This window comes from Polistes canadensis, unplaced genomic scaffold (assembly GCF_001313835.1).
Source record: "Polistes canadensis isolate GaletaPanama2010 unplaced genomic scaffold, ASM131383v1 scaffold_1, whole genome shotgun sequence".
Lineage (NCBI taxonomy): Eukaryota > Metazoa > Arthropoda > Insecta > Hymenoptera > Vespidae > Polistes > Polistes canadensis.
In genome coordinates, this window is record NW_014569548.1 from 635,979 (window position 1) to 650,252 (window position 14,274).

General features: G+C 30.2%; 1 protein-coding gene across 2 annotated transcripts in view; it reads right to left on the bottom strand.

The window, feature by feature from the left end:
* LOC106784516 overlaps window positions 1-11,267 on the bottom strand; it is a 15,603-nt gene extending 4,336 nt beyond the window's left edge. The window contains exon 1 of one of the 2 annotated variants that reach the window (XM_014744139.1): window positions 10,733-11,255. The gene's annotated coding sequence lies outside the window, so the exon portion shown is untranslated. Of the gene's footprint in view, window positions 1-10,732 lie in introns of both variants that reach the window. The other variant, XM_014744148.1, reaches the window with a different exon arrangement.
* Between the last annotated feature and the right edge of the window lie 3,007 nt (window positions 11,268-14,274).

Sequence of the window (14,274 nt, forward strand, 5' to 3'; positions counted from 1 at the left end):
AAATATATCAATAAATTATATATATATATATAATGATGATGATAATAATAATTTACAATCAAACAATTTCATAAGTTCACACATTATTAGTATATATTTCATTATCATCTCAAAGATCATTATTATTATTAATATTTATATTGCTTTTATAGGGTATATATATAATTTTGCGATAAAATGATAAAGCTATTATTAACTATGATTCCTCGCGATTGGATATATTGTATATATATAGATAGATATGTGAAATTATTCAAACAAAACGTAATGTACACGGATTTCTAGGTAGATTCTAAAAGATAGAACTTGAGAAAAAAAAAAACACACGTAATACACGAAGGGCATGCGATGGCTTTTATGATATATGAAAGTCTATATATAATTCTCGATTAATACAAAGTAGGCTAAACACGGACCGATACGTTTTCTCAATGTAGAGAGTCACTGCAGGTAAGTCGTCTTATCGTTATTAAAGCCACATTCGATCGTTTCCTATTTTATTAGGTCTTCGGTTCGATAATAAATTACGTCGCAATAAAAACTGAAGCACAGATAAACACACAAACTCGTTCTATTAATCGTAATAATTATTTACAGCACGAGTATTAACATCATTTATAATATTAACATAAATCGAAAATATAAATATATTTCTTCAAGGAACTTTTTTTTATTAGTACACGACTATTAATGTGTGTGTGTAATAAGAATATACAAACGTTCAATGCATTAATATTGAAAATTAAATGAATATTAATATTGATAGAGAGAAGATTTAATACCATTGATCATCTCCATGACTCGGTATTTTAAAATTGATTAAACTACACTATGTAGAACTATCTTCCTACAATCGGCTGATTATAAAGTGAAACGATATTTATGCAACCATATATGTAAATATATATATATATATATATACATATATTTATATAGAGAGAACACATATATACATATAAGATAATATAGTTTAAACAAAACCGAGTGTGTTAGGCTATTTTACATATAAGCTCGCGGTTCTCTAAAACGGTGCAGAACTCATAAAGATAAGGCGTATTTTCAAATCTTTGTCAAGTACCCACAACGATACCACATAGTTTGAACGAGTAAAGCCCGCTCCCACCTGACGGGCACATGCTCATCCGTCGTAAAATAAGTCAGTTTTTCTTTTTTTTTTTTTCTTTTTTTTTTTTCACATATTTACAAAGTGACTAGCGAAAATGACGATGATAGCGAGAACAGAAATAATGCGCTCTTTCTCGAAATCGCAAACGCAAAAGGTTGAGAGCGAGCCCATGACACTCGAAGAAAAAGTGCAATCGGTATTTTCGCGATTGCAGGGAACGAAAAGAGAACAAAGAATACGAGACTGTTGGCACGTAAGTACTTAACATATGTCATTTCAACGAGATACGAAACGATATTCAACTCGTATCACGTGCTTATACTTCGTAAACGGTGTACATATACACATTTTTTCAATTAATAATAGCGGTGAAATCACATTTCTTGTTTACGCGTTTATAATCGTTTTCCTTTTTTTTCTTTTTTTTTTTTAATATTCGAGAGAATCCTAGGCTAAAAGCATCCAACAGCATTCTTAACAAATAACACTCAAGGTGAAACAAAGTAGATATGATATCACACGTTTTATTATGTGCACATATGTACGATATAAGTATATTACATATGTGCCGGAATACTTGTCGAATCGTTTCGCTTTTTTTTTTTAACATATTCATACAAATTCTTAATAATAGCGCGATATGTGTGTGTGTGTTTTTTTTTCTGATAACGAGTTAGCCTAAATCTTGTTCTCTCTCTCTCTTTTACATTATTTCGTAAATTTTTGGAGATGAAAATTGGTACAACGGTGATCGCGAGGAAACTTTAATCGTCAAAAAGAAGAAAAAAAGGAAAGAGTCGTCGTGATTTTGGTACGTCACGCGCGCAAGGGTTTTCCGTGGTGGGTTCCGAGAAAGTTCTACACGCGATATATTACCGTGTGATATCCGTGTGTATCAGCGAAAACGTGTGTTCTTATAGTGGTCAAGCGAGTTGCCTCGGTTGAACCTTATTTCTACTACCATCTCTTCTTCGAGCCGCTATTTCAGTCGGAGGTACCTCAAACCGGTCGGTGATCTTCCTTGGTATGAAGGGAATAGTTAGTTAATTGGCTGGGGCATACATTTGTGTGAATGTGTGGAAGATTATTATACGTTCTCGTCAGTTGAATTTTTTTTTTTCTCTCTCTCTTAACGAACAACGTCCTCATTAAAGACTTACCAAGCATTTTATCAAAAGATAATTGATAATATGAAAATTCTTTAAAAAAAAAAAAAAAAAATTACATATTTTTATTTACGTTGCAATTAATACTTTATTAACGTAAGATTTACGATTTCTTTAATTTACGAATAACTTACATATATTTAACAAATTCGTTTAAACTATGAACGGTAGCTTTAATTAGAGATAAGTAGCTTTATATACTTATTTCAATGATTTGCACTATTTTATTTACAATACTACGATTTAATTGTTTCGTTTATCGTTATTATATTTGCAACTTCTTTTATTGAATATTTCAATTCGATTAGATCATTTCGAGGAGTTACGTCGATACGATTTATGCAACAAAAATTATAGAATAATGTGCATTTTTAAAAAAAAACTGCGGTTTGCTAAATCAAACACGTAAATACTTACATACCTAAATATTATATTGAGCAGTTTTACTGAGTCTATCTATTACGGTCCGATATTCAGTCACGTTAAATTGACTTTAAATGAAGTATGAGAAAAAAATTTATAAAAGATTTTCAAAAAATTTGTGCATAATTTATTTTACGAATCCGAGAAGTAAATTGTTTGAAAAACATTGACAAACATAATTATCATTTGTCTCGCCAGACAAGGCACTTCATCATAATGATGAAATATATATATATATAATAATCAATGATTTTAGTTTATCGGGTTTTTAAAAATTGTGTATTATAAATATTTGGATGATACCATTGCAAACAAATGTGTGTGATCGTATAACAAGAAAGATTGAAAAACGCTGATATCGAGGATGTTTCTTCGTATATATGTATCTAGAAAAGACATTGACCTGAGGAAACATCAGATACCGTCGTATCGCATCGTTACGCTTGCAATTTTATTTTTCGTATTTTCGATCTTTCGACTTGACGCTATTGAATTTGCATTTATATATATTCCACTTGAAAAATTTACGTAACTTCTCTTTATTGGTTATTAATCAAAAGTTTCGTGTTTTCCAATTTATTTGTTAATATATCAAAAGGAGAAAGATTTTCTTTTTTTTTTTTATTCGTATAGTACCTTATGATAATATCAGAAAACTTCAAAGTCCGGTTATTTTCTATGCTTTTATACCATTCTATACCACTCTAGAAATAGCTCATGCATTCATGACGTTGACGTAAACTAGTGGTCGCCACCTCGACGTATGCAGTAAAGCTTTATCGGTAAGTTATTCCAACTTGTTTCATAAAACTTGTCCTAAATATTGTAATGTTAGGTAAGTTAACAAATTAGAATGTTAACTGTAATATTACATAATTATTTAAACATATTACTCACTGGGTGATATCTATTTCATGGAAAATATACAAATTGTAAATAAATTGTACAACGGAAAATATTGATTGAAAAGTATATATATATATGTGTGTGTGTGTGTGTGTAAAGTATACTAAGGAATAACTGAAGGCCAGATTTAATTATCTAGTGCATAAATTAAAATTAACTTTGACAATAATAAATGCGTTCTAATATTCCTAAATGGAAAAAAGCAATCAACTAGGTGTACTTAAATTTATGATACGCTTGTATTTAATAACGATCTGAAAATCTTTACTTCCAATGGAAATAAATTTTCCTATATGAATATATACGATGATGATAAGCTTTCTATGTACTGTATCAGTTAACGATTCGAGGGAAAGTGTCACGATTGCTAACTTTCCGAAAGTTGTTCGAGCCGCAGGCTACCAAACCACAAATGCTTATGCTTCACATTTCGCAATAATCGTGGGAACGTACCAGCAAACATTTCAACGATCGTTTATGTTAAAAGACAAAATAAAATATTAATCAATAACGAAAAAAGTATTGTTCATATCTTTTAATATTTATGATTTGAAAACAGCCTAACAGACATATGTCATTTTCAGCAAGATTTAGGGAGTTGAAAATATCAGCAAACAGTCATAATTCAATACACCTATATATATATATATATATATCATACATGATATAGGAATATGATATTTCACACCTATCGTACAAAGACTTATTTTTGTCTTTTAATATTTATAATATGTTAAAATAGATGCAAATTGCCCTTATCATTGTTGCATAATCGTCAAGTTATTGATCGACATATTTTACCATTTAATGCGATGACAAATAAAATTTATCGCTTGATAAATTACCGATAACGATGTATATTTATAATAACGTGACGAAATTAAATTTAACGGGTATTCCTTTTTTTTTTGATGGAATTAAAAAAGACGTAAACATATAAATTCCCCCAAAAGTAATTTGTGATATCGTATTGGTTCGCTATCGATATAAAAAAAAAAAAAAACACGCAAAACGTTTTTCTTCGTCTCGATGTTTTTTTATTTTCAAAGTGTTCCGTTCATTCGCATTTAGACGATTCACGTGTCGAACTGTGGAAACGTGACAACGTGAGAAGAGCAACTACGATTCTAGTAGGAAAACGTGTTAGTAAATAAATAGAAATACCATTTTAAAATTAGAATCCTCTTTAGTCCTCATAAATCTAACAACAATATATATACTTCATCTTTGTCTCGCATAAAAACAAAATAATTATATATTTACGAATTGTAAAAAATATACGAACGATGATTGATTAATCTATACGAAAGCAACTATAACTCAACTTACAAATTACGCTAATGGACAAGCTTGTAATACTTTTTCTCGAAAAATCAATCAATTTTCCATTTACCAAATCACTCTTTTAGAATATTGCTCCAAATTATGGTAAATTACTGAACGAGTTATAAACTTATTAGAGGTTGACGTGTAAGAACAATAGTAAGCCTTTTTATGCAATATAACAGTAAAGTCATGGTTGATATTTGACTATAGTAATACCTTACGAAGATTCGATCGTTTCGTACTTTTCCTTTCTTTTTTATTCTTTTCTTTTTTTTCTATTTTTTTTTCTTTTTTTTTCTTTTTCTTTATCCTTCCTATTCGTTTCTTCCTCCTACTTAATTTTATATTTTATCGAGCGAGTAACGCGACAGTCATACTATTCTATGCCTCCTCTTCTCACTATACTTATAATACGTTAGTATGGGTCTTTTATAGAGCGTATCGTATTCGTCGATTTCCCTGGTGATACCTTTCGATCGAAAACTCATACTTCGTTGCATCGACAACGACACGACAACGGTACAAGTGTTACACGGTTACCGTATGCGTGTGCACGCGACCAACCTTCACCTCCTTTCGCACCTTAACGTCAAAAACCAGCTGCTGCCAACGATGTAAAAACGAGCAAGGAATATTACAAACTTTACACGCGAATAACAATAACTATGACTCCGATCATTTTTAAATGTTTTAAACTTGAAAAGATTTCTCCTTTTTTCTCTCTCTCTCTCTCTTTCCGATTCTATATCGAATTGATTCGTTATATTTATATTAATAATAATTTTCCATATCGTTCTTATCTTATATTTTGCAATAATAATTTGTTTCCTTTTTTTTTATCACAGTATTCTCTATGTAACACGCAAAAGAAATATAAGAGAGAGAAAGAAAAAAACCTAATATAAGAAGTAAAGCATTGAAATCTAAGAATATCATAGCTCGAACAACAACGTACACCGCACTGCACCGCACCAACGCACCGTCGTACCGTGCGTGCAAAAGATAATTGCACTATACTGCCATGCAACGAATTCTACGTGCACGCAAATAACACGAAGCTACGTTTCCCATTATATCTCTCGTATATTTCCGAGTTTATCGATCTCTTCTTCTTCTTCTTCTTCTTCTTGTTTAAAAAAAAACAAAAACAATAATATAAAATAAATTTGTAAAGAAGAATGGAATAACCGCGTAGAAAACGAATGATCGTTTAGATTGTAGCAGAAGTATGCTATCGATTTTGTCAAGGATTATTATCAGGTTTTGTGACAATAACGTTTACGAATGTATTCGTGTAAAAAACTGCGATATATATATGTATACACATACATGTACATATGCGTATACCATTCGAGAAAATACGACGCATTTCGATGAGGTGGAAACCCTTCGAACTAAATAAGCACATTTTTAATCTGTCACCTTTATTTTTTCTTTCTCACGTAGTTTTTTCGATTTTTTATGATTTATCTCGAATACGAAACGATAAGATTTACTAATCTTGTTTTCCGTTTTCGAGCGTAGATTAAAAGCTTAGATATGTGTGACTTAAGTTAAACCGCAAGGAGACCGATCCGAGAAAACCACGAGCAGAAGACCACAATGTTTCACAGAAAACAACATCATCGTTCTCGTATTAACCTATTAACCCGTGGCGTGATCCAACAATGCGACCGCCGACGATAAAACTTCTCGAACTCCGTGGATCGTTCGATCTATGAATTAAAAGTTTTATTATTTAAGTATTATTTACGCTATCACACATTTACGCTAATTACATGTTATTCAAAGTCCGTTATAAGAAGATCATTTCTTTTGACTATTCATCATACGAGATAAGACCATGTTATGACAATCGTTTGTATTTAAACTAAAAGTGTGTAGTTTCTCTTCTATTTTTTTTTAATTATTATTAATTATTATTTGAAAATAATAAATATTCGATGTAATTAATGAATATGAAGAATAATATTAATTTACGTTCAAACGAAATCCAAATGTCATCAACGTTATAATTGGTAATCGAATATACGAAGAAAAATCGAAAAAGTGTTTATCGTTGTGTTAACCTAATTTATATTAAGATTTAATTATAAACGATATCGAGAATGATGGGAGGGTGGGAGAAAGAGTTATCTTGATAAGTTTGAAACTAAGTAACGTGGCATCGTATCTGTGCGGCACCTTAATTTATATGTCATTATCAGTGTCGATTGTTCGAAGGATCAAAGATTGAATTGAGAACAATTATGTTATAATATATTATATCGAAATGAGAAAAATTCCGTGATGCAATTTTAACGAACAAAGAAATGCGAAAATAATCGGCAATGTTTTTAATACGATCTCATAATACGTAAAACACATTCTCAATGATGTGTTGTGTGATCTTAATGATGATTAATTAGAGTTGATATTTGCAGAGAAGTTTGTGAACAAAAAAATACAGATCGAATATCGTAAATCGAATGATATTAATCATTCGCAAGCTTCTTAAAATTCTTTCCGCAAACGTAATCCCAACGAGTCGTTTTATCGTGAAGCAGAAAATAAATAATTTCCCCGAAGTTACTATCTAATACGTATTATCTCGATGTACTCGGTAAGGAAAAATAAGCGAAGTTGATATATTAGTTTGCTTTATTTTATTTATTTTTCGATTTCTTTTTTTTGTTTTATATCCCTTTTTCCTTTCTCATTTTTATTTTTCAATGATTGATTACAAATACAAACACGCACAACCTATTACAAATAGAAGAAAGATAATGAAATCAATTTATTATCGTTCATATTATGGGAAAAAATAAAATATACTTTATGTAATTAATTCGAATGAACTCATAAATAACACCTTTCTTATAGATTATATGTTCGTTTCTATTACGTTATTCGTTCATTCTTTCTTTCTTTTTTTCTTTCTCTCTCTGTCTCTCTCTCTTTTTATCTATTCGTAAGACAATAACGATAGTAACTCATTTTTACGTTTCTAACGCACTCTCACGAGATGTTCCCTATAGAAGAAGGCGTTTAGTTATCTTATTGGCGACCTATATGACGTGTACAACACTATCGCATGTCTCATTCGCGCTAGAATTACAAAATAGTGAATGGCCTTTTGCCTCGATGTTACCTAGAATAGGATAATCCTCCTTCTGTTAAAACGAACCACAATTATTCTACTGACAAATATTGTTTTTTTATTATCTTACTACTATGACAGAAATTACATGTAAAATTCATTTTTCGAAATGGTTTAAACCAAGAATAACGCGAGCTATCTCTATTTATTGTTTCTTTTGTAAAAATTCAATTATAATAAAGATACTTGTTAGTATATAAATATATTAAGTCGAAGGATAGAAAATTTTGATGGATTTATAAATGATTTTAGATTTGAATAATAATAATTACTTGCCGATTAATCAATGATTCGACTTTTTTTTCTAATAAATGAATCATAAGATTCAAAATTTGTTGTAACTATAAAATGTTAATCGTTGAAATTTCGTAAGATGGAATGTTTATAAATTTTAACGAATTTTATTTCATCTAATGATGTAAAAACTGTTGACAATATGTATACGAATCTTCACATTTGTGTTATAAGAATCGTGAGTAAGACAAATGTAGAGGAATAACATCACGAAAGGATAACTTTTTCACGTGTTTGTAAATAGGATTGATTATCTCTCATGAACTATTTATAGAACGATAAATTTAAAAGTTATTTGTTAAACGTTTCTGATACATACTCGCATATAACTGAGATAATAAATTATCGGCAAATATTTAAAAGAAATAAATAACCCTTATGCGTAAAAAAAAAACAAAAAAACTATATCGATGATCCAAATCGAAGAAATAATTATACAGAAATTATATGCCGTTACGTGAATATTGTAAATCCCAGTATAATACCGGTAATTTTTACACGTATTCCCACTGTCAGTGATTTATGAATCGAGTAGAAAAATCATCAGAAGAGGAAATATACCAAGAGGATAATACGGTTTTCCCGTCATTTGTTTCTTATTCGTTCACTTCACTGCTAAAGCAATTAATAGTAGTAAATACTATGTATCTATCTATCTATCTATCTATCTATCTATCTATCTATCTATCTATCTGTCCTATGTCAACAGAATCCAAATAACGAGATCGACAATGAAGAGAAATAAAATTAAACGAAAATAACACCTGCGTTTAGAAGGGAAGTGAAAATATTTTTCTTCAAACAGGTGTAAGTAAACGAAGAGTGATCGTAGTTCAAAATTCAGTTCCAAAGAAAAGATGTTCCAAAAGTATACGAAGTAATCTGGAGTTACGAGTTTGTCGATTGATCATTACTTTAGATTTTTATCGTCTAATAAGTTTCCTGAATTTAAAACAAATTTCTTAGGAAAATTAAACCTGTCTAAACGATTATATTTCATTTCTACGATCAATATTACGTAATAGAATATTACTGAAGCAGGACTAAGGGATTATGACCATGAAAAATTTGTACGGAAGATATTGGAATAAAAAAATGAATGACGTATTAATATTAATATAACAATATGGTGATGCTTGATAATTCTCACTGCTGTTGTTTCGTTTATTCGATATTACTTTCAAGGCTTTCTGTAATAAACTGTTCTTTTGTTTTGCAAAGTAAACCTGTCCTTAAGCGATTCTTAATGACAATACTTTTTGTATATACAAGATACGACATAGGAAGGAACTATGGTTAAAATAAACACGAACAAGCTTATTATGGTTTTCAGATGTATCGATACCCAAGTATATGACTGTTGATCATTGTATAAATATAACAAAAAAGGAATCTCCATTTTTCAATTATCCTATATTTTTTATGAAACGATATTCCTCAAATCTTCAACGATTATTTACAATATCTAATTTGTTATATTTTATTTTATATTATACTCGTTAAATAAAATAACTATAATACAATAGCTACACAATTTCTACTATTTTAAAAATAAAAAAACAATTGATTAAGGTGATATAATAAATATCGAATAATATAATGTCGCGAAATTTATTAGACTTTTATAAAAAGGGGAAAAGAAAGAAGAAAAAGGTTGGCCAAAAAAAAAAAAAGAGAGAGAGAGAGTATAATAACGATAAGGAATCCAAAAGTCGGATTGATACTTTTTCGATATTGCGAATATTGGTTGGCCGATTATTAAATCGATATAATTTTTTCGTGATCGACAAACGATAGATAAATAGATAGATAAACGGATAGATCCGTATCTCATCTCGAAAGTAGGCGGTACGAAGTAGATCTCTGTTAAGATACGTGCAAGTGGGCCCCTAACCGAGAAGAACCAACGACGATAGGTACGACCTCGTTTATAACGGCTCTATTCGAATTTTTCGTCATATCAAATCTGCCAAAGCAAACATTAGAAATGAAAGAGAATCGTAGAAAGTTTGGCATAACTTTTATACGACGAATCATAATCGTCGTCGTCGTCGTCGTCGTAGTCGTCAGGGTCGCATTAGGTAAAACGTGAAAGGAGAAAAAGAACGAAGTAAATAAAAAAAAAAAGAAAAAAGATAAAATAAGTTAATATTTAATCATTTATACCTCTGCCAATGTGTTGATCGAATGCAAATATAAAAATAAAGTAAAAAAAAAAGAAAGAGAGAACAGCAAAACACGGAGAGAAAGAGAGAGAAAGAGAGAAAGTGATGAGGGGTGGGGGGGGGGGACAGAGGAAAGAAAGGCAAACGTAGAAAAAAGAATGAAAATATCGTTGACGATTATATTTACCTGGACTGAGAACAACGTTCGATCGTGACAGGATGACGATGGAAGAAGAAATTATTTTTGGTTGTAATATATATAATCTCGTACACTGGTACGCACTTTTTCAAATTGTATCTTAATAAAACACTGTTAGAATATTTGAATTTGTTTTGTTCGTTATCGCTTGTTCTTTTCCGTTATTCGTGTTATTAATGATTAACGAAAAGAATAATTCGAAAACGAGACGGATGACGACAAATTCTTGGATAAAAAACGCGCGCGTAATAAAAAGGAAAAGACGAATGATAAGTAAGAATAGAGAGAATAAAAAACGAAATAAAGAAAAAAAGAAAAAGAAAGAGAAGTTCCTTTCTATTACAAGGACGCACTAACTTAACAGAGCACTGCTCCCACGTTGAGGACTCGGCGCAAACTGACGATGCTGCTATACTTGTTCCCGCTCAGTGTGTCTACTACTAAACCCACGCTGCTTGGCTTCCCACTTTACTGCTCGAGTCAAGTACGAGCAAAATCGAATACGATAAAAGCAAAGCATCACCGCGTACGGTAATATTACTTTTGCACTTCGCTTTCAAATTTTCTGATCCGTCTTACCGATCGACATGTTTTTCTTCTCCTTTTTTTTTTTTCTTTCTTCTTTTTTACTGTTTTTTTTTTATACTTTTTACAGATATCAATCATCGCACAATTTTTCTTGTCTTTTCTTTTTCTACTGCTTTGTTTTTTTTGTTCTTTTTTTTTGCTTGAACGTAATCGACCAACTACGATACATTCTTATCGTTTATTAACACATTGAAATAGAGAACGTTTTATGTAAATAATATTTTTTTTTTTCTTTTTATAAATACGTATATCTCTATTTCTATATATATATATATACATAGAAATATTATATATATATATATAATATAGGTACGTGTACTTTAATTACGTAAAAAAAAAAAAAAAATTATTTATCGTGTAAATTTTTTTTATACGTTAAGAAATTCTTCACGTACTCGTTATTCAGATTAAAAATATTATTCATACAATGGTACAATCCTTGATTATTAATTTATATCATTAGCAACGACCAACGTCATAGATAAAACAAATTGTCATAATTAATCTTTTTTTTTTTCATTCGAATTATGAATAAAGTGACAAATATCGTTAACAAGGAAATTTTTATCCTATATTGATTTTATTGACCCGTCTGTCTCAAGTTACAACAGAGTTGATTCCGCTTCGAAAGATCAGCAACGTGACGATCATAATAAGAAATGTATCATCAAGTTTGCTTGATGAAGAAACTAAATGTTGTTATTTTATTTTGATTATGTTATTGGGAATATTTAAAAAAAATATACAGATATCGGTTAGTCACAGTTGTAATAATAAACGGCACAAATAATTTTTGCTACTCTTGAAAACACTCATTCTTCACGATTTATCGCAAATGAGATTATTTTTCTAACCAAATTCCATATAAAAGATTGTATTAATATTTTCATTATATTTTATTATAAAAAATCTCTAAGTATTTTTTTACGATAAAATGATCACTCGTCTTTAATGTGGTAACATTAAAACAGTATTATATTTTTTTTTACGTAAAAACAGTTAACGATTGTTAAAAATTATACATTATAATATACCTTACTGATAATTATCAATTTCACGTTTGCGAGTACTCTTTCAAATCAATTCATTACATTAAGTAATAAACGTGTACGTCTACGGAACGTACAACTTGATAATTGCTAGTTTCGAAATAATAAGAATTAATTAACGCTATTAACAACACGCAAGAAGGCTAGATCCCATGCGTTATCATATTAATTTTGAAGTGACAAATAATAATTGACCGAATAACAAATCCATTTTTATAAATCAATTTCTTCGAATCTATAAAGACGAAAAATTAATATTTAAATACTGTTGTTTACCTATACCAATTGGGTAAGAGGAAAAGAAAAACGATTTTTAATAATAACTTACGGATAAAATACATTTGGAAATTCATAATCATCATTCGATATTCCTGTTACCATCAAATCAAAATGTCAACGAAAAGATTATCATAAGTAGTACCTGTCTTACTGTTAATTTTATATGAAAAAAAGAAAGAAGAAACAAAATAACCAAAATGCAAGAGGAAAGAGATGTCATAGACTTATTTTAAGATTAAATATATAACAAGAGTACTCTCTCATACAAGCGTTTCTAAATATGCGCTCTTATGTACTGGGACTTTCTCTTACACGTACGAAAAGATATAATTAGAAGGATTATGTCTACGTGTATGTGTGCATATCCAAGTGTCGTATGTATAAAAACAAGCTTGTATTGGTAACACGCAAAACGTGTTTCAGACAACGGTACAATTAACGTTTCTTCATATAAAACGTCTTCTGCATAAAGCATACGATATTTGATACGCGTACTAACATACACATAGTTTCTTTGAGTCATTGAAAACCGTCGTTATGTTAATAACAGAGTTCGAAATTGTAAAAAATAGAAAAATAAAAAAAATAAGGATACTCTCAATGCGGCATTGAGTTTACACGCAAAAAAGGATTACGAGCGTGATTAGGATAAAAGATATAAACTCCATTCAAGAAGCAAGAATAAGACAGGAAAACAAGATAAAAGTATCTAGTATTCGGTCTAAGATCCGTAACACTTTCACTCTTTATTCATAGAAAGAAAGAAAGAGAGAGAGAAAGAGAAAGAGAGAAACTTCTGTTTTCTTTTTTCAAAAGAAAATTACTTCAAGAAGAAAATAAAATGACAAGAAGAAAATGAAAATCTTGTTCAAAGTCATCTCTTACGACGTTTTTACGCTGTTAACGTTCAAGGCCATGACGGAGGTAAAACGGTACATGTAAATGGGAGTCTTTCTCTGTGTCCAATATTTCATGGATAAATACGTGTATGCACGTGTATGGTAAACACAAGTACGTGAACGTCTAATTCACACGTGTTAGAAAAACGCCAAGATTTCAGGCGATAATAATTATTATGTCTAATGACGATAAAACGCGAAAGGAAAAAAGGAGTATTATTGATAAATGTATGTGTGTGTCTGCAGAAAGTTAGAGAGAGAAAAAACGAAAATTCAGCGAAATATGACGTTAATCAGACACTAAGCGGATACATTGAATTCTCAATATTTCGCTACATTCACAATTTTTTTCTTTTTTTTTTACAGCACGAACGTCGAATGAAATGAGACAACAGAAAGAGAGAAAGAGAGAGAGAAAGATCAAGATTCGTGACAGATCTTTTTTCATATATCTCTTAAATACCAAACTCGCCATTTATTTTTTGATTTTTTGGTGTATTTTTCCAATATTGATTTTCAATTTTATCAGACGCGAAAATAGGATTAAGAAGGCGGACAAAATAGGTATAAACACTTTATCGGTTTTGGTATCATCGTGCTTGGTTGCCAGCGAAAGGTTCGAGATACGCGGAATTATCTCGACAGTTTCTTCCTAAAGCAACAGCAATGGCCAAGCAGTTAACCAGGTGAGTCTCTGAAAATATCAACGTTTGGA